This window comes from Eriocheir sinensis, unplaced genomic scaffold (assembly GCF_024679095.1).
Source record: "Eriocheir sinensis breed Jianghai 21 unplaced genomic scaffold, ASM2467909v1 Scaffold31, whole genome shotgun sequence".
Lineage (NCBI taxonomy): Eukaryota > Metazoa > Arthropoda > Malacostraca > Decapoda > Varunidae > Eriocheir > Eriocheir sinensis.
In genome coordinates, this window is record NW_026111621.1 from 1,096,315 (window position 1) to 1,115,159 (window position 18,845).

At 39.3% G+C, this 18,845-nt stretch overlaps 1 long non-coding RNA gene across 1 annotated transcript in view; it reads left to right on the forward strand.

Annotated features, from left to right (window-relative positions):
- The first annotated feature begins 2,995 nt into the window (after positions 1–2,995).
- The window catches only part of LOC126991619 (uncharacterized), a 57,329-nt gene continuing 41,479 nt past the window's right edge, over positions 2,996–18,845 (forward strand). Inside the window, exon 1 of the long non-coding RNA XR_007745702.1 lies at positions 2,996–3,792. This is a non-coding gene — a long non-coding RNA (uncharacterized LOC126991619). The remainder of the gene's footprint in view (positions 3,793–18,845) is intronic.

Sequence of the window (18,845 nt, forward strand, 5' to 3'; positions counted from 1 at the left end):
GGGTCAAAGATGTGCTCCAATTTAGAATTCAAATAGTCAAAGAATTTTACATAGTTGGTAGTTAGTGAGTGGAGTTAAACAGCACAGATGTATAAGTAATAGAATGACAGTGAAGTCTTAACCAGGATGGTGGAAAATTCAGAAGAGTCAAGGTCGTGGGCACGAGAGCCAGAGTGATATCATTTGCAGCAGTGCATCGTAGGCATAACAACATCCAGCTTTGGATTAAAATTTAGGATAGAGATAGTAGGAGGGAACAGAGTAGAGATTGCTGTCAGTAGCCTCCAGAAACTGTGTTTCGGGTAAGAAGAAGAAGGTGAGGTTTAGAAGGAGGAGAGAGATGATGTTTCCCCTAGAATGAAAAAGAAATTAGAGTGAAGACCGCGAATGTTGCAGAAATTAAGAAGAAAGAGGTTCGAGAGTTATCAAGACACCTCTCAAGTCGGCAGCCAGAAGGGGAGTCCTCCCTGGGGGAATTTGTGCCCCCTTCAGGCAGGGGACTCTGAGGCTTAATTAATATGTGCGCCATTTTGATTGGGGAAAAGGTGAATATATTTGTGTGAATGTAGTGGTGTGGATAAAGAGAGGATCTGTCTTTAGAGAGCATGCTGAACTACTCTCCGGTGTTAGTGGAGACAATAGGGAAACGGTTAGTGAGGACATGAGCAGAGGTCTTTGGGAGGCTTCAGCTCCTTCTCTGCTCACCTACCCTCACCAGGGTAAACTTGCCGTTCGGTGAGTGTCTATTCTACCTACTCCATATAACTATATATATATATTCATATATATATATATATATATATATATATATATATATATATATATATATATATATATATATATATATATATATATATATATATATATATATATATATATATATATATATATATATATATATATATATATATATATGCATGTATATATATATATACGTGTGTATATGTATATATGTATATATATATATATATATATATATATATATATATATATATATATATATATATATATATATATATATATATATTTTTTTACAGCTCTGAGAAATAGCGCAAAGGGAAGAAAAAAGGAAAAAAAGGGCCCGCTACTCACTGCTCCCGAACAGGGTTAAAAGTGTCAAAATCAGAGTTGAACTCGGGAGGAGAGGTGTCCTGATACCCTCCTCTTGAAAGAGTTCAAGTCGTAGGCTAGATACAGATGAAGGAATATTGTTCCAGAGTTTACTAGCGTGAGGGTTGAAAGAGTGCTGGTATGCTGGTTGCTGTTGCAAAGGGATTTGGACGAATATGAGATGAGTATGAGTAGAAAGTCGAGAGTGCAGCAGGGCGTGCAGGAGGGAGGCATTAGCAGTTACAAGTTCAGAAGAGCAGTCAGCGTGGAAATAGTCATGTGAAACATCGATAGAAGATAGAAAGAGGCAACATTGCGGCGGAATTTGAAGAGGTAGAAGATCAGGTATGAGGTGAGAGCTGATAAGACGAAGAGCCTTTTAGCCTCCACTCTGTCCAGAAGAGCGGAGGGAGCCCCCACACAGAGATGCATACTCATACGAGGGCGGGACAAGGCCCTGTATATGGACAGCAACTGCAGGGAGAAGAACTGGCGGAGACGACAGAACGCCCAGCCTCGAGTGAAGCTGATTTAGTAAGAGATGAGATATGAAGTTTCCAGTTAAGATTTTGAGTTATGATAGACTGAGACGTTTAGTGTTGAGGAAGGTGATAGCTGGGTGTCGTTAATAGGGACAGTTGTTTGGAAGATTGTCGAGTTTTGAGGATAGGTGGAGAAACTGTGTTTTTGGAGGCGTTGAAGGACACCAGGTTCTTCTGCCCCAATCGGAAATAATAGTAAGGGCTGAGCTAAGTTGCCTGCAGCCTCCAGCGCCAATCATCTGAAGGTGGTCATTATATATATATATATATATATATATATATATATATATATATATATATATATATATATATATATATATATATATATATATATATATATATATATATATATATATATATATATATATATATATATATATATATATATATATATATATATATATATATATATATATATATATATATATATATATATATATATATATATATATATATATATATATATATATATATATATATATATATATATATATATATATATATATATATATCTGTGGTTCAGTGGTTTATGTGCCTGGTTATTCTCCGCGTCTGATCCTGCCCGGGCACTATGTGCTGTTCATCTCCTTTCGGCTGGTTGATAATGGTTACCGGGTAAACCTGGGAAGGTAAACTGTGGTAACGTGATGTCAAGACCGGCCCTGTGTCCAGGTAATAGCCTCACCACAGGCGGAGACACCGAGGCCAGCGGGAAAGCAAGAAGTTGCAAGTTCCAAAATTTACCTTCTCTCTTAATAATAATTCGGTTGTAATATTGATTCTACGGTTTTTAATAGTAATTCTACCGGTTTTTATATGTAATTCTACCTGACTATGAAATCAGTATACTGCTGCTGTTCCTGCTGTTTCCTAACATGCCAATCCAGTCGACCTCCTGACTATGAAGTAGTATGCTGAGGTTCTGAAAGCGCTGCAGTCACTTAAAAATAACAAAAAGTCCAGGACCTGATAAATATATCCAAAATTACTTAAAGAAATATCAACAGAGATACTTCAGACCTTAACAATTGTTTAATACCTGCAATTCATGCATCGTTGTTAGTAATTGGAAAATGGCTAACGTAACACCCATTTTCAAAAAGGCGACCGAAAATTACTCGATAATTATGTACAATCAGCTTAATCTTAATTATTGGTAAATTATTTGAAACAATCATTCTAGATAAAGCAGTTAACTTCCCAGAGTGTAATTCGCTAATCCTGGACTCGCAACATGGTTCCCGTAACAACAGATCTTATTTGTCGAATCTATTAACGTTCTATAACGAGCATTTTGCAGTCTATGATGTTTCTAAATCACTTGATATTATTTATTTGGACTTCCAGAAGGCGTTTGATAAAGTTCCACACTACAAGTTGCTTCAAAAAATCAAGGAAATAGGTATCGGGGGTAAACTTCACGAATGGATCAAGCACTGGCTAAGCAATAGAAAGCAAAGAGTTGTAATAAATAAGTGACCCCTGAGTGGATGCCAGTCACTAGTGGTGTCCCCCAAGGCTCTGTCCTGGGACCCATTCTCTTCGTCATTTACATCAACGACATTGACCTTGGTCTCAATAATTTCATATACGTCTTCTCCTATTATTCTCGTCTATTTTACCATTACAGTACAAACTCACTATGCACACCTCCTTATTGTTTGGCATCTTCAGAAAATCATATGCGTGTTAATTCAAAGGCCTCGGTATTTTCTTTCCTTTCCTCAAAACCTGCGCGAAATGCCTATTTATTATTTATTGAAATTAATAACATATTACAGATATTCATATCTCTTGGTGTAATGAAAGTAAAAGGTTGACAAAACATTGTCCGAAAAAAAATATTCAGCCATTTTTTTCAAGAGCAAAATTTCTCGATTGATCACGATGCTGTGATCTAGCGACATACTCAGACGTTTTGTTAATAATTAAATGTTCCCTAGATGACCTGGTGCACTGCACGCGGCTGGTTGGTGCGCAGTGGGCTGTAATACATGTCGACCTTCTATCCACTGCGGAGGCTGCCTTCTCACTGCTGCCCCCTGACACTCTCAAGAAGATTTGGGTGATCGGTGGCGCCGCTGGAACGTCAACCATCGACGACTTGGCGGCCCACGATCCTTTGCCACCCGTGACCCAGGTAGGGATGTAGCCCATCCGTCTTCGTGCGTCTGTTTCAGATATCTGTGCATGTATGTATAGTTTTTAAGTACTGTGTAGAGATCAACGTACCATGCATTATTTTCTGTGCAAGAATCACTATCACTACTTACCGCCAGAAGTTGTATATTAGCAACAGTCACGAAAGTCACTGATAGAAAAAACACTCCAAATGAAGCGCTAAGACACTCGAGGCAGTGCCATCCATGGAGGTCTGCGATTACTGGCTAGACGGCCTACGAAGCGATGCGTTAAGTAAAGGTTTCATGCCTTCTCATGGAGAAAACTCGTCCAGCAATAGGCAGGCGGTAATGTGTCGTGCTCAACCAGTCGTGCACCACCGATGTATATGCCTGTTGGTGAGGTCTCCTGGTTGAATGATAGGCAAATGTATGATTGGCGTGATCTTGAGAAGGAGAGGCCCAAGTCCAAGAAACTAAGCGGTTCCGGCTCCTTAGCGGCACGAGCGGAACCGGTTCTCCGGGGGCACTAATGGCACCGGTACACAGTTCCGGCACCGGGTACCAGTACCGCTTAGGTTTCGGTATTGCTAGCGCCGCCAGTACCATTTGGCCTCACTGCCCATCTTCCCGCCACGTTGCTATCTCGCTCGACGTTGTTGCAGCCTCCCTCCCAATTCCATAATTTTATTAGCTTATTTATTTATGCATTTTTCATGTCATTCTTCTTTGTTATAGGTTTGCTAATATCATCTGTTGTTGATATTAGACTATGAGGCCCTTAATAATAACTATATATGCTGATTTCTTCGAAAAAGTGAATTATTAGAGAGAGAGAGAGAGAGAGAGAGAGAGAGAGAGAGAGAGAGTGTGTACCTCATTTCTCACCCGCTAACTTCCTTTTCCCTTCCCCTCCCCTTAGTTTTCTCATTTCTCATTTCTATCTGTTTTTCCCTCACCCCAACATTTTTATTTATTTATTTATTTCCCTCCCACTCACACACCTTTTCTCTCTCTATCCTCATTCTTTACATGCCCCTTCTTTCCTCTCCTTCCTTTCTCATACCCTTTTCCTTTACTTCTATTGCCTTTCTCTCTCTCTCTCTCTCTCTCTCTCTCTCTCTCTCTCTCTCTCTCTCTCTCTCTCTCTCTAGTTTCCTCCCTTCTCACACCCTCAGTCCATTTCCTTTTCACTCACTGTTCCTCTCTCCCTCTCTTTTTCCTACCCTTTTACATTAGATTAAAACACACACACACACGATCATTCCGCATCCTCTACCTTCCTCTCCCTTCTCACCTTATCCTTTTCCCTTTCATTTTCTACTCTCAATCTCTCCATATGTTTTCCTCACTCCTTTTCCTTGTTCTCTTCCTTCTCACAGCCTCTATCTGTATTTTCTTATCACTCGCTCTCTGTTCTTCTCTTCCTCCCTGTCTCCTTCCCTTTGTGTGCAATTCACCACGGCCTGATCACGAGCTGGACTCGTCATCGCCAGCAATTCTACCCTCCTCTGTGTGTGTGTGTGTGTGTGTGTGTGTGTGTGTCATTCTATAGACCAATGTTTCCAAACGTATTTACACTCACGATCCTTTAAAAAAAAAAAATGAAACCCACGCGCCCCTGATATCAGCAATTTGTTTTACACTTTTATTACACATCAATTTTCAAACAAAACCGGCCCTGACATGTCCCTGAAAGATAGAAAGATACCCCGATGTTCCCTCTCAACACACCAGTGGTAGTCTCCGCCTTGCGCTTCGGCGGGGTGCTAGGGCGTAGGTTCGAGACCTACCTGGTGCCATGGGGGTGGAAAGGTGGGCTCTTTCCAACACCCTCAGCCCCGTTGTTGGGCCTACTCCTTGAAATAATTGGATATCTCTCTACCAGCCGTCTGGGTGGTTGCGCGGCATGCACCGCCTTCCTCCTTTGGGGTATATCCCCAACGAAATACACACACACACACAAAAAAACACCAGCAGAAATAAACAGCACCAACAAAATTAAAACAGAAAACTATTTCGAAACGATAAGCAAAAAAAATATTTTGCCAAGCCGTTTCTAGCAAGGCTTTACGACCCCACCCCCTCAATCCTCCGCAACCCACCTGCTATAGACCGGATTGGGACAATTGGGCTCAGCCATTTTAACGCCGTTTGGGCGCGGCAGTTTGGGCGTCATGGGACAATTGGGCTCAATTCAATATTGTTCGCAGTAAACAAGTAAAAAGAAGCTTAAAACTGCTAAATTAAAAACAGAACTTTTAAAAGTTTTAGTAAGAACTTAAAAACAAACTTTAGAAAGATTTAAAACTAACTTTATTAGAAATTAAAAGCATTAAATAGTTTTAAACACTAAAAATTGTTACGCACCGTTATTTAGTTAGTTTGGTAATTATGAGCAAGGCTCCTCAAGTGTTCGATAGCATCCATCAATTAATTTTCATATGGCGGGATGCTGCATGCCAAGTTCGTATTTCAATCGACGGTGGGCTGCCTCCGCATTATTGTTTGTGAGGTCTTCCCCGTTTAATGTTCTCTGATGGAGGTTCCAAATCTCAGGGCGAAATAAAGAAGTTCGTCTTCCATTTCCTCGTCTCTTCGAACGACCAACGTATGTATCCTCAAACCAGTTTAGTAAATCATCAAATTCTTGCGGCAGTTCGGTCGCTAGAGCATCCACATATTCATCGATCTTGTTCAGAGGTACAAAGGACATGACAATAATCCTTTTGACTTTTAACGCGAGATCTGGATTAGTGTTAATACAAATTTGTGAACCCCAAAATAGGTAGATGTTTTTGCCTATTTAGAATTAAATGAAAAAAATACATCCGTTTATATGAACATCAGAGAATGTGTCTTTCATAGCATTGTGCGCAGCTTGTTCAAAATCACGGACGATTGAACTGGTTTTCAAGATGGGTTCCATTTCTTTCAATAACTCGAACATATTCATGTATGTGGTGCGTTGCTTGTTAGGCAAAAGAGCATAAACCGTAGGAGTAGCTCCATGTTGTTGTTTTTTTACCATAATTACATAAATCTGAGAAAAGAGGCTGGGAGCAATTCTGAATGTACCATCTGCAAACTACATTTAAGATGTTACTAAGTGCTGTAGCCAGCTCTGTCTCCCGAAGATTAATATCCGGTCGTGACCTGCAGAAGCATCATGCGAATGGCTGTTCAGCTCCCTCACTACGTTTCCAGCTTTAGTATGGAGCCGTGCTTTGCATCGATGTTTTTGCTCACAACGCCAAAATTTCACCTTGCTGCCATCTTTACTTTTTATTGTCAAAGACGTTAAAGAATCCGTTATGAGCATTTATTTTCTCTACCACGTTTAGTTAATACTTCCTCATCTATCATATGGTTGTAAGAATTGTTTTAGTTTAAGAATATAATTATAACAAGAACAATTGGTTTAGTTAAAAAAAATATATAAAAAGATGGTGAGGAACGAAACACTTGTGACAGCGGACCCTCACCAGCAGGCAGCTCAACTAAGGCTAACGACTAACTCGACTCGACTCAGACGTCCTTGGTTGGCAGGAACAAAAGCGCCATCTGTATGTAGCCTGAGCAAACAGCTAAACGAGGAAGGAGCTAGTTTTCCTGTGATGTGATGTGATTTTCTTTGTGATGGGCGAAGGAGAAGCAGGAGGATGAGTGGGAGGGGGAGGAGGAAGAGGAAGAGGAGCACCAGTACGGTGTGTAAAAAAGTAGGAAGTGTAATATGGATTAGGGCGCGGCAAGGATAATAATATGTAGGTGGGGCAACGGAGGAGGATTGGAAAGAGGTACAGAAGGTAGGGAGGGATGAAGGGAAATGTGGGAAAAATATGAGTACGAAGCTGTCCCTTTGTCCCTCGCGCTAACGGCGCATGCTCAGAAGCGAATGTCTACAAACAAAAACTTGTTGATAGGCACAGCTTTGTTGGGCAAAGTCGAGTCAGACAGCTATACCATATATCTCCCCCACCACCTTCCTCTTACACGGTGTCCCCTTTCTGTTGGGCACTATAAGTTGACCCCGACCCCTTCCCTTCCTAGGGGTTGCGTTGGTGGGTTTTGCAAACACCTGAACATGGAAATCTTGGTAACTGAAGCATTTTACACGCATTAGTGTGATTATACATATTTTTCGATGTAGAATCACAAATAAAATGGTCGATTAAATGGTAAATATATAGGTATAATTGCGTTCATAGCGTGAGTGCTACGGTTGGCATCCCTGGCGGCCCGTGTTTCCACCCCTCCACGCAGGCCATGAACCAGGGAGCCACACGTGTCCGCTGCGTGCTACCGCTTCTCTGCCCTTCGCTACCATCCCGTCAAGCAAAAAGCCGTTAGAAAAGATAACATAAGAACATAAGAACATAGGGAAACTGCAAGAGGCCGAGTGGCCTACACGGGGCAGCTCCAGAATCCCCCCCCCACACACTACTCACAATGGGGGAGGTGTAGTTTCAGGGGTTACAGGTATAGAGGCTTGATCCTCGTTTACCTTCAGTACGGGCGTACGCTCCAGTACCCTGTTCCCTTACTGCACCCACACCTCACTGCCACCTGTCATCCTCGTCCATGTAGTTATCCAGTTTACTCTTAAAACAAGCTATCGTCCCTGCACTAACTATGTGATTGCTGAGTCTATTCCATTCCCCCACCGCCCTATTACTAAACCAATGCCTGCCTATATCTCTCCTAAATCTATACTTTTCTAATTTAAATCCATTACTGCGTCTTCTATCCAGCTGGCTAATTATCAGTACTTTATTTATATCGCCTTTGTTGTAACCCTTGACCCATTTGAATACTTATATCAGATCTCCCCGCACTCTTCGTCTTTCTAGTGAATGCTGCCTCTCTTTCTATCTTCTATCGATATTTCCACGCTGACTGCTCTTCTGAACTTGCTAACTGCATGCCTCCCCCCCTCCCGCGGCCCCGCTGCACACGACTTTCTACTCATGCTCATCCCTATACTGTCCAAACCCCTTATGCAAGAGTTAACCAGCATCTTCACTCTTTCATCCCTCACGCTGGTAAACTCTGGAACAATCTTCCTTCATCTGTATTTCCTTCTGCCTGTGACTTGAACTTTTTCAAGAGGAGGGTACCAGGACACCTCTCCTCCCGAATTTATGGGAGCAACGATTAGCGGGCTTTTTTTTATTATTATTTTTTTTGTGCCCTTGAACTGCCTCCTTTGTTGTAAAAAAAAAAATGTAAGTTTAGATGTTTCAGCGTATTTTGATATGGGGGTTCCTCAGCCCCTGAATCATCTTGGTCATCCTCCTCTGAACTGATTCTAGCAAGATGATGTCCATTCTGTAGTGTGGGCACCAAAACTGGACAGCATAATCTAAGTGTGCCCTAACTAGCGCTAAATAGAGTCTGAGGATGACCTCTTCACTCCTGTTGGTTGCCGTCCTGTTAATAAAGCCTAATACCCTGTTAGCCCTATTCCTCGCAATAATGCATTGCTTCCTTAGTTATAGGTCAGAGTTCACTACCACTCCCAAATCCCTTTCACACTCTGATCTGCCTATTGCTGTGGAGTCTAAACTATACCCGTGTAATGGGTTGCGTGTTTCTAAACTAAGTACGCTACACTTGGTGATGCTAAAGCTCATCTGCCATTTCTCAGACCAAGCTGACAGTTTGTTGAGATCCTCCTGCAGTGCTCTAGCATCCTTCCCTGTCCTAATAGTGCATCCTATTTTGGTGTCATCTGCAAATTTACCTATGTCACTAGTTATTCCATTGTATATGTCATTGATGTAGATAATAAATAAAAGCGCAGTAACCCCACTGGTAACATTACCCCATTCGGATTTTTTACCGTTAATGGTAACCCTCTGTTTCATCTCGCTAATCCACGCCTTAATCCAATCAAATACCTTCCCTCTTATTCCATGAACCCTGACTTTATTTAACAGTCTCTGGTGAGGTACCTTATCGAAGGCCTTACTAAAATCAAGATAAACTACATCATGGTTCTCATCATTGTCAGCTGTCTCGTATGCTCTATTTTAAAAGGATAAAAGATTAAGATTAATGAGGCACGACTTTCCTTTAATAAACTCATGTTGTGAGTCGTGAATTAAATTATGTCTGTCAATATGGTCCCTAATACTATCAGCTATTATTGACTCAATCATTTTACCTGTAACTGACGTCAAACTAATCGGCCTATAGTTTTCCGTAGAAGATTTGTCACTCTTCTTAAATACTGGAATAAAGTGTGCCTGCCTCCATGAAACAGGCACCACCCCTGTGTCTAGTGACTTCCTAAATACTTATGTTAACTGCCCACTGATTTCAGATTTACATTCCTTTATTATCCTGGGAAAAAGTTCATCTGGCCCTGGCGCCTTGGTGACTTTAAGTCTATATATCTGTCTAATCACGAGCTCCCTACTTATTTTGATGTCGGTTAATCCTTCCATCTTTTCTCCCTGTAGATCTGTTCTCCCTGAGGTATATCATCTAATCTTTCTTTGGTAAATACAGTTAAGAAATATCTATTTAACGCCTCGCTCATTTCTTCATCTCTATCAATCAGTGATTCTCCTGACTTAACCATATAAGCTCCGACGTTTTCAAATTTTCGCGCTCGTAACACCTAACATCGTACTCATTTTTCTGAACAACGATAACGCTCATGAACAGTAAGTACTCGTACCGAATCAATAGTGTAAAACAATAGTGAATAATGAGTGAAAAGAAGCTAGTGGAAAGTAAAAAAAGGTATAAAAAAACGGAGGCAATTCTAGCTTTCCCCCCCTCCCTCTCTCCCTACCTTCCTCCCTCTTTCCCTCCCTCCCTCTGTCGCTTGTCTCAGGTTTGGAGGAAGAATGGAGACATCTCCACTCACAAAACAAATGTCGTACACACGCATCATTTATGTATACCTCGCTGTTAATTTTCTTCCTCTTCTTCTTCCTCTTCCTTTTCTTCTTCCTCTTCCTCTTCTTCTTCTTCTTCTTCCTCTTCTTCTTCCTCTTCCTCTTCCTCTTCTTCTTCTTCTTCTTCCTCTTCTTCTTCTTCCTCTTCGTTTTCTTCTTCTTCCTCTTCCTCTTCCTCTTTCTCTTCTTTTTCTTCCTCTTCTTCTTCTTCTTCCTCCTCCTCCTCTTCTTCCTCCTCTTCCTCCTCTTCCTCTTCTTCCTCCTCTTCCTCTTCTTCCTCCTCTTCCTCATCTTCTTCCTCCTCATCGTCTTCCTCCTCCTCTTCCTCTTCTTCTTTGGGTGGGAAGGCCCTCACGACGGCAGACTGCGAAATTATCCAGAGAGACCTGGACCTGATCACTCGGTGGTCGGAAAAATGGCAGATGTCCTTCAACACTACCAAATGTAAAGTAATGCATATCGGATCCAGAAACAGCAACCACATATACCACATGGGTGGCGAACCACTACATGTTGTGCAAGAGGAAAGAGACCTCGGGGTCACCATCACCAGTGACTTGAAACAAACAAAACACTGCAAGTCCGCCTGTAAGAAAGCCAATATAATGCTTGGGTTCATATCGAGGAACTTCGAATACAAGACGCCGGGAGTTATGTTATCCTTGTATAATTCGCTGGTAAGGCCCCACCTGGAATACGCCGTGCAATTCTGGTCTCCTAATTACAGGAAAGACATTGAATTACTTGAGAGAGTACAGCGCCGCGCCACGAAGGTGATACCATCACTGAGGACGAAACCCTATGAAGAACGACTCGAGCGACTCAACCTCTTCACGTTGGAAAAGAGACGACTGCGGGGAGACATGATACAAGTCTTTAAGTACCTGAACAAGCTCAGCAACGTTGATCACTCCAAACTCTTCACGCTACAAACTAACCTGAGAACAAGAAACAACGGAAAAACAATTCAAGCAAAGCGATGCAATACCGACATCGGCAGGAGTTATTTCTCAAATAGAGTTGATCGCCACTGGAACAGCCTTCCTGCAGAAGTGGTTAGCGCAGAGACCATCAACTCCTTCAAGAAACGCATTGATCGCCACTTTGCTGCAACGGGTGTGAACTGAACGTTCCCAAGAGTAGGTACACAAGTGCTTTAATCCTTCCCTGCAAGCCACTCCTATGGCAAACGGATTGATTAAATCACTGAACGCAGGCAGCCTAATAATGAGCCAACAGGCTTTCTGCTGCCTGCTAGTCCATGTTTCCATGTTTTCCATGTTTCCATGTTTCCTCTTCCTCTTTTTCTTCCTCCTCTTCCTCTTTTTCCTCCTCTTCCTCCTCTTTCTCCTCTCCCTCCTCTTCTTCCTCTTCTTCTTCTTCTTCCCCTTCTTCCTCTTCTTCTTCCTCTTCTTCCTCTTCTTTTTCCTCTTCCTCTTCTTCTTCTTCTTCGTTCCCCTCCTTGATCGAAACAAGACCCCTCGCTCCTACCTAGCTTCCTTCATTCCCGTGTTGGCTGCTCTGGACAGCTGCACCGGGTGAACAGAACAATGATCTAGCACAAGACTATTTTATAGTGAACACAGAAATATGATATAGACTGTGCCTATTGCAGTGATTAACTGAATGTTGCCAGAGGTCATCAGATACAAAGTACCAAGTGCCTGCATGTGATTGTAGTGAAGTCAACAAACTAAGCAGTAACAAGAAAAAAACAGTTGAGTGAACACACAAACAACACCAGTGAAACACTACAGCAACTCCATCATAAGCAGTGTGTGTGTATTCCACTACCATGGCCAATACAAGACGAGGAGCGGCTCAAGGTCTCAGACAACTACGGGCCAACTCACAAACAACACCGAATCAAACCCCAACGAGCCGTTCCGCTACAGCATCTGCCGCTGGTGCCCAACCCAACCTTGTGGACAGTGAACTAGGTGACATGATGATTGGCGTTTCGGAAGAATCAAAGGCGCTGGTCAAAATTCTAAAAGTGATCATCACAAAGCAGTTCAAAACAGAATTAGAAATAATAAAAGAAGAAATGGTAAAGAAAGACACAGTAATCTCCAACCTGGAAACTGAAGTGAATGACCTGAAACACAAACTAAACAGCTTTGAAACACACATTGACAACATCGAACAATATGAGCGAAACGACACAGTGGTTGTTAGTTGCCCCGCACTTCCCCCAGAAACGGCACCTGAAAACGCCAAAAGTCTCGTGGTGTCCACCTTCAAAGACCAGCTGAAAATAAATGTCAAAGAAGAAGACATAAGTGTGGCACACAGGCTCGGGCCCGTTCAACAAAACAGAAACAGGCCCATCATCGTCAAATTGGTGAATAGGTCCCTGAAATATGATCTTGTGGGGGCCTGCATAAACCTAAAACCGAATATCTACATCAACGAGAGCTTGACCCCAAAAAGATACAACATCCTGAAAAAGGTGCTAGCAGTGAGGAAAGTCCACAGACAAAAATTCCAACAGTGCCATACAAAGGATGGAAAGATCACCATAAAACTCAAAAACTCCACAGTACGGCACACAACTGTCGACGAACAAACCTTGGTGGCTTTCCTGGAGAAGTATCCGTGATGCTGGACACGTACCGGGAAATCGCCTTCTCCGACTAGACTACAATCAACCTACGGCTGCTACCACTTCGACTGCTGCTACTACTTCAGCCACAACTACCACAACAACTACAATATCAATAAGTACTCTCTGACCACCACTTACACCAACACTGCCAGTAGCAACAAAAACAAAACTTATTCTACTACCACTACTACTATTAATATGTCTACTATAACCTCCACTCCTATTCCTACTACTACTACTACCACTGCTACTACTACTACTACTATTACTACTACTACTACTACTTTTTTCTCCATTTATAATTGAAAACTATAACTGCTAGTACAATTTAAAACAATAACCATTGTTAAAACATCCACGACCCCTACACAGCTACAGGCCATTAATATTAAAGCAGTAATAACTAATAGTAGTGCAACTAAGAACTACCAAACAGTCATCCTAAATTATTTAGTATCATTGTTATTATTATTATCATCATTATAATTATTATCAATATTATTATTATTATTATTATTATTATTATTATTATTATTATTATTATTATTATTATTATTACTATTATCATCTTCACTAATATGATTATTAAAACTATTATTAACATTATTGCAAGTATTTTCATTGTAAGTGTTATCAACGAAATATGCATTATTACTCATTCTTATTATTAGTAGTTTATTTGTACTAATATTAGTATTGCTATTATTATCAATATCATTATGATTACTACTATTATTATTATTATCGTTGTTATTATTATCATTATTGATATTTGAGGTATTAGTTTTATTTACCACTTATTGTTGTTGTTACCATTGCTGTTATCCTACTTTTATATTGTTAACCTCCTAATATACTACTACCATTACCATTGCTTCTATACATAAATGTAACCTACTAGTTTACCACTAATCTTGATTGTAGTTATTCGTATTACGCTCCAATTATTTACTACTGGTATGTTTTTATCATCATTTATTGTTATTACTATTATTATTATTATTGAATAATTATTATCATCATCATCATCTTTATTTTTTTAGGAACAGGATTATTATCATTATGATTATTATTATTATTATTATTATTATTTATTATTATTATTATTATTATTATTGCTACTACTACTACTACTACCTTGCTACTACTACTACTACTACTACTACTACCTTGCTACTACTACTACTACTACTACTACTACTACTACCTTGCTACTACTACTACTACTACTACTACTACCTTGCTACTACTACTACTACTACTACTACTACCTTGCTACTACTACTACTACCTTACTACTACTACTACCTTGCTACTACTACTACTACCTTGCTACTACTACTACTACCTTGCTACTACTATCACCATCACTTACTACTACTACTACCTCCTTGCTACTACTACCACCTTTACTGCTACTACTACCCTGCTACTACTACTACCTTGCTACTGCTACTGCTACTACTATTACTACTGCTACTACTACCCCTTGCTACTACTACCTACTACTACTACTGCCTTGCTACTACTACTACTACTACTACTGCTACTACTACTGCTACTACTGCTACCAGTGCTACTACTACTACTACTACTACTGCTACTACTACTACTGCCCTGCTCTACTACTACTGCTACTGGCCTTGCTACTCACTACTGCTACCTTCTACTGCTACTACTACTACTTGCTTGCTACTACTACTGCTACCTTGCTACTACTACTGCCTTGCTACTACTACTGCTACTGCTACTACTGCTTGCCTGCTACTACTACCTTGCTACTACTACTACTACTACTACTACTACTACTACTACTACCTTGCTACTACTACTACTACCTTGCTACTACTACTACTGCCTTGCTACTACTACTACTGCCTTGCTACTACTACTACTACTACCTTGCTACTACTACTACTACCTTGCTACTACTACTACTACCTTGCTACTACTACTACTACTACTACCTTGCTACTACTACTACTACTACCTTGCTACTACTACTACTACTACTACCTTGCTACTACTACTACTACTACCTTGCTACTACTACTACTACCTTGCTACTACTACTACTACCTTGCTACTACTACTACTACCTTGCTACTACTACTACTACTACTACTACTACTACTACCTTGCTACTACTACTACTACCTTGCTACTACTTCTTCTACCTTAATACTACTACTACCTTAATACTACTACTAATCACTATCCCTATTACTAAAGCTTCTACCAGTACTACTACTATGCTTCTACCACTGTTACTATCATCGTGCTACCACTACTTCTACTACTAGTTCAACCACTATTACCACTACTTCCATCAATACTACAACTATCTATACCACTACTACAACTATCTCTACCACTAATACCATTATTTCCACCTCTATTTCCACTTCTACTACTACCACCACTACTACTACTACTACTATTACTACTACTACTATCATTACTACTACTACTACCATTACCACTACTACTACTACCACCACTACTACTACTACTACCACCACTACTACTATTACTACCACCACTACTACATCCACTATAACTTTAACATAGCAATAGTGACTATGAGTATGTCTACACGCAATGTGTATCTTGTACAATTAATAATTGCTTCATGGATAAACATTTTCTTTCTTATTACACGATGACTCATATATATTTTGTTATGTCTTTTTATATCACACCAAGTGCAGCGTTTCATAAAGAAGTCTTACTCTCTTTTTTATACTCCTGTTCTTTCTCTCTTTCATATTACTTTATCTCTATGACCCACTTATATCACACTCTGTTTAATGAACTGGATCATGATCACGCTAGTGCAGACATTGGCATGGAAATAGTCAATCAAATACACGGACATATGGATTTTGATTCCATATCTAAATACTATGACATAAATACTTACAGTAGTCTTATCAAATCTCCCAACACGACAAACTTAAACATGATGCAAAAAATGGTGATAGTTTTAGATCATTCCTTAAATGTCTTAAAACACCACCGGATATTTTAGTAATAACAGAGACTTGGCTAAATGACAGGAACAGGCACCACCATGAATTTACTGGTTATCGCTCCTCTCACCTCACCAGAAACACACGACCTCAGGGAGGAGTCTCAATTTTTGTTTCAAACATTATTCAATCGGAACAAGTTGAAAAATTAACAATTGTAAATGAAAACATCGAAATCAATAGCATTAGAATAAACTTGAATCCATTAAATATAAAAATATGTTTAATCTATAGACCAAGCAGTAAACATATAGCTGTAGAAGAATTTACAGATATTTTGTATGCACTCTTGAAAGATTCTATAAAAAACAATAATTTTGTAATCTTAGGAAATTTTAACATTAACCTGTTAGAACACACAACACACATCTCTACAAACAATTTCCTTGTGAATGTCCAATCTCTCAATTTCAATCCCCATATTGCCAGACCTACAAGCTTTCCTGACAGCAGTAATCTAGGACAACCATCCTTACTAGGCCATATTTATACTAATTTTATCAGAAACTTTACCTCGGGAATTATTAATTTCCCTATCTCGGACCATCTCCCAATATTTTTGAACACAGCTATTTCCCCAACAAACCATAAACTACATAAGTTTACTTTCAGAAATATAGGACAGGAAGGCAAACAGTTTTTTTTTTCCCACAAATTAGACTCATTAAATTGGAATAATCTCCTTTTCTCAGAAGACATTATTTACAACTTTGATATATTTATTACTAAAATCCAAGAAATATATATCCAATGTTTTCCTTTAAAAAATAAATATCTAACTGATAAAAGAATAAACAATCCTTGGATAACACAATATGTTCTAAATTCTATTAGGTTAAAAAACAACTTATTCAAAGACTATAAAATAGGTGTTATTTCAGAAAATTACTACAAACAATATCGTAATACCTTAAACAGAGTAATTAAAAGTGCTAGCAGGCTTATTATATGGCTATATTCTCGAACTTTAAAAATGACACAAGAAAAATATGGAACTCCATAAATCAACTCAAAAACGATCATAAAAAGAATTACCTAAACTATATATCCAATAACAACAGCATTTTAAAGAATCCTTTAGAAATAGCTGAAGCATTTATTGACTACTATACTAATGTTGCCCCTAACTTAGATAAAAAATATCCCACCATCTAATGAGAACCCTTTAAGGTTTCTTCAAGGTGACTACCCAACATCTATGGCAGCTCCCACAATATACCCACAAGATGTAATTAACATTATCAACTCCTTGCAAAATAAAAAAAAAAGCAATACACATGAGATCTCTATATCTCTTATTAAAACAAATACGCATCAAATAGTCATACCATTAGCTATGCTGTTTAACCAATCCATTGCCAATGGTAAATATCCACATTGCTTGAAACATGCCACTGTTATACCCATTTACAAAAAAGGTCTTAAAGATGTTATAGGGAGTTACAGACCAATATCTCTGCTCAATATTTACTCTAAATTTTTTGAGAAAATAAGGAAAAAGTTTTTGATATCATTTCTTGAAGCTAAATCCATTTTAAACCCAGAACCGTTTGGTTTCCGACAAGGCCTGACCACCTTTAACGCTTTGAGTTCCTTCACCGAGGAAATCTATTCTACTTTGGACTCTAAACTTTCACTACTTAGCGTTTTTATTGATTTCTCCAAAGCATCTGATACTGTAAGACATGATATTTTACACACAAAAAAAAAAAGAATATTATGGAATACGGGGTATCATACATGGATGGTTTAAAGATTATCTAACAAACAGAACTCAATCTGTCAAGACTCAAAACTATTCGTCCACACCTAAACCTATTGAATATGGAGTCCCTCAAGGGAGTGTTCTTGGCCCGATACTTTTTCTTCTGTATATTAATGATTTAGCTCAAATATTTTCAGATTTCAAAGCAATACTTTTTGCTGACGACTCCACCTTATATGTTACTGGTAAAGACCCAATTGATATTATTAACAGAGCGAACACTGACCTCAAAACTTTCCATGTTTAGTGTGCAAATAATAGACTAACTGTTAATTTAAATAAAATATATTATATGCTGTTCACCAATAAAACATCAGAAAACCTACCCCCCTACAGTATCAAAATGATGTTATCCAAAAAAACACCAAACATACATTACTAGGTGTGACCATTGACCAAGCCTTGAGATTCAAACAACATATATCTGGACTATGTCTCAAATTATCACGGTTGATTTATCTCCTCCACCAAGTTAAAGATCTGATGCCTTTACATGTACTTAAAATTCTTTACCATGCCCATGTCCTGCCCCATCTCAGTTATTGTACAGCCATATGGTGCAATACTTATCCTACTCACCTACTACCATTGTTCAGACTCCAGAAGAAAATTGTCAGGATTATAACAAAGAGTGACAACCTAGAACACACACAGCCTCTTTTCAAAGAAACCTACATTCTAAAACTTTTTTGACCTAAAAAATACATATTGGAATTATATGTATAAAATTCTAAGAAAGAGCTTTGATCCAACATTACAA